The sequence below is a fragment of the Gavialis gangeticus genome, unplaced genomic scaffold, assembly GCF_001723915.1.
Source record: "Gavialis gangeticus isolate Ggan-Ray unplaced genomic scaffold, GavGan_comp1, whole genome shotgun sequence".
Lineage (NCBI taxonomy): Eukaryota > Metazoa > Chordata > Crocodylia > Gavialidae > Gavialis > Gavialis gangeticus.
The window spans coordinates 5,511,930-5,514,252 of record NW_017729022.1 but is presented as its reverse complement, the minus strand read 5'-3'; the positions used below and the strand labels follow the sequence as shown (position 1 = coordinate 5,514,252).

The 2,323-nt window shown below is 51.8% G+C and overlaps 1 protein-coding gene and 1 long non-coding RNA gene across 3 annotated transcripts in view; one reads left to right on the top strand and one right to left on the bottom strand.

The window, feature by feature from the left end:
• The window catches only part of IFRD1 (interferon related developmental regulator 1), a 21,562-nt gene that overhangs the window by 490 nt on the left and 18,749 nt on the right, over window positions 1-2,323 (top strand). The window lies entirely within an intron of this gene.
• LOC109295623 overlaps window positions 1-2,323 on the bottom strand; it is a 14,433-nt gene that overhangs the window by 1,172 nt on the left and 10,938 nt on the right. The gene's annotated exons all lie outside the window — the stretch shown is intronic.

The following is a 2,323-nucleotide window of genomic DNA, read 5'->3' as shown; positions in this document are numbered from 1 at the left end:
GGGACTTTTCCCGTGATGCTTCACGCAAGGGGGGGGGGGGGGGGCGCAGAGCGCGTCCGGCCTCCGGGCCCGACTCGGTTCGGCTCGTCTGACCGGTGCCCCACTGGGCACTGCCCCTCGCGCTGCTCTACGCATGCGCTTGGCCCTGGCTGCGGCCTCGGGCGGCGCCGCGGTGGAGGGGGAAGGGCGGCTCCGGGGCCGGTGAGAGGGCCGCGCTGGCTCAGCGTTTCTGATTGCCTTTAAGCAGCATCTCCTTCCCCTGTCCTTTTCCATTCCGGATAACATCTTTCCTTTCTGCTAGTCCATTTGCAGCACGTGAAGCAGGAGACTGTTGCCAGCTGTTCCACCAGGCCCCACCTCACTGCTGCTGGACTGTGGTGATTCAGCAGAAAGGCAGTTGCTGGCAGCTTGACTGGGAGCTCTGAAGTCTTCAGGACAGGCTGGACTTGGTGCCTAAGCTCTGAATCACAGCTCAGGAGCCCCAGGAGGGTCTGACAGGCTCGTGACTAGGTTCACCCAGGCCCCCTCACTGAGCAGCAAGGGGCCGGGGCTGCCTGGGAGGCTGAGTTGGAGTCGGAGAAGGCGTGGCTAGCAGAGCTGCCCCTTTCCAGCAAGGGCTTAAACTGAGGAAGGGCAGCATTGCCTTTGAAAAGCTGGTACCTTGTGCCCCTTCCTCACTTGCTGGGCCACTAATTTGTGGACTAGGCAGGGGTGAACATAGTCATGAGCTTGTCAGACCCTCTTGGGGTTCCTGAGCTGTGATTCAGAGCTTAAGCACCAAGTCCAGCCTGTCCTGAAGACTTCAGAGCTCTCAGTCAAGCCTGCCAATGACTGCCTTTCTGTTGAATCACTACAGCCTGGCAGCAGTGACATGGCACCTGGGCTCTCCACAGTTGGCACCAGTCCCCTTCAGGTGCTGCAAATGGATTAGCAGAAAGGAAAAAACTTTATCCGAAAGGGACAGGGGGTGGAGATGCTGCTGAAAGGCAATCCGAGGGTTGCTTAGATCTGTTCAGGTAAGTGGCTGGAGGGAGCCACTCATCCCACAGTGACCACCCTGGGCACCAGATCAGGACCACTGACTGGATCTGGCTTGCGGACCACCTGCCTGTCTAGCCCACTGGCCAAAAAGGTTGAGTACCACTGGGATAAAGCATAGCCTCTTGTTGATAACTCATAAAAAAAAAAAAAAATCCAGCCTGTGGATGACTTAGTCTGCAATTCTACATTCCAGCTTTTTTTAATGTAAGGACAGCTGTTTAGAGGTCAGTGATGGAATGTCCAGGAAAGCGAGTGTTCTGCCACGTGCCTTTCTGGGTTACTGGAACGGATGTCAGACCTATGTACACTCATTCTTTTATGTAGGGATTGCTTCATCTGGCCAGTGTAGATGACAGAAGGGTGCTGTACTTACTGTAGGCAGGAAATTTAGGCATGACGCTGGTGAAGCATACTGTAGGCTTGGCATGGGTGAAGGAGTATCTGAATGAACCCTGCATAGTGCAGTTTGTGTTGTTTGGTTCAGTGATAATTAGGCAGCACAATGGACATCTGGGTGTGTAGCAAGACCCTGGTGGATTAGTGAAAATAGGAGTTAAATATTCTGTTGCTGGAGAGACATCAAGTGAGATTGGGGGGGGGGGGCTGCCTGTAAGCCAGAACAGGCTTGGCCTTGCCCCTGTCTCCTATTACATGGGGTTTTGTTACCCTTGTCATGGGGATGGTATTGTAGCAGTTTGTAGTGGGGGGCTTGAGTCTGGCTCTGAGTAGCTATCATCATGTAAATTAAAAGCAGTAGGCATAAAGTTAAATATGAAGAAGCAAGCAATTTAAATTAAGAATATGAAAATAAATTACTACCTTAAGGTACTAGTGTTATCATGGGCTTTTGTAGTTATAATAACATACGTTCTTCTGAAATTGCTGACTCTTTTTTTTTAGACTATTTGAGAGTCAACTCTGCCAAATTAAGCTTTCTAGTGAAGTGGAAATGCAGAACACAGAGTTGATGGATTTTGTAAGCTTTTGTAAGCTCTTTTAGATAGTTAATAGGGGTGCACCAATAAAGATTTGGGGGCTGATACCAATAGCTGACTTTTTTAAGGAGGCATATTAGCCAATACAAATCTGACTTCTTATACAGCTGCATGCATCTGGTAAGTCTGTGGTGAGAGGGAAGGGGCATGGGAGGCAGATGCCTTTGCCCCCTGCCCCATGTGGGGAGGAGGAAGTGGGGCTGAGGCTCAGGTGGGTGCTACCCAGCCAGGGTGAGATGGGACCAAGCCACAGCTTGTCCACACCTGCCTCAAGGGGGGGGGGGGGG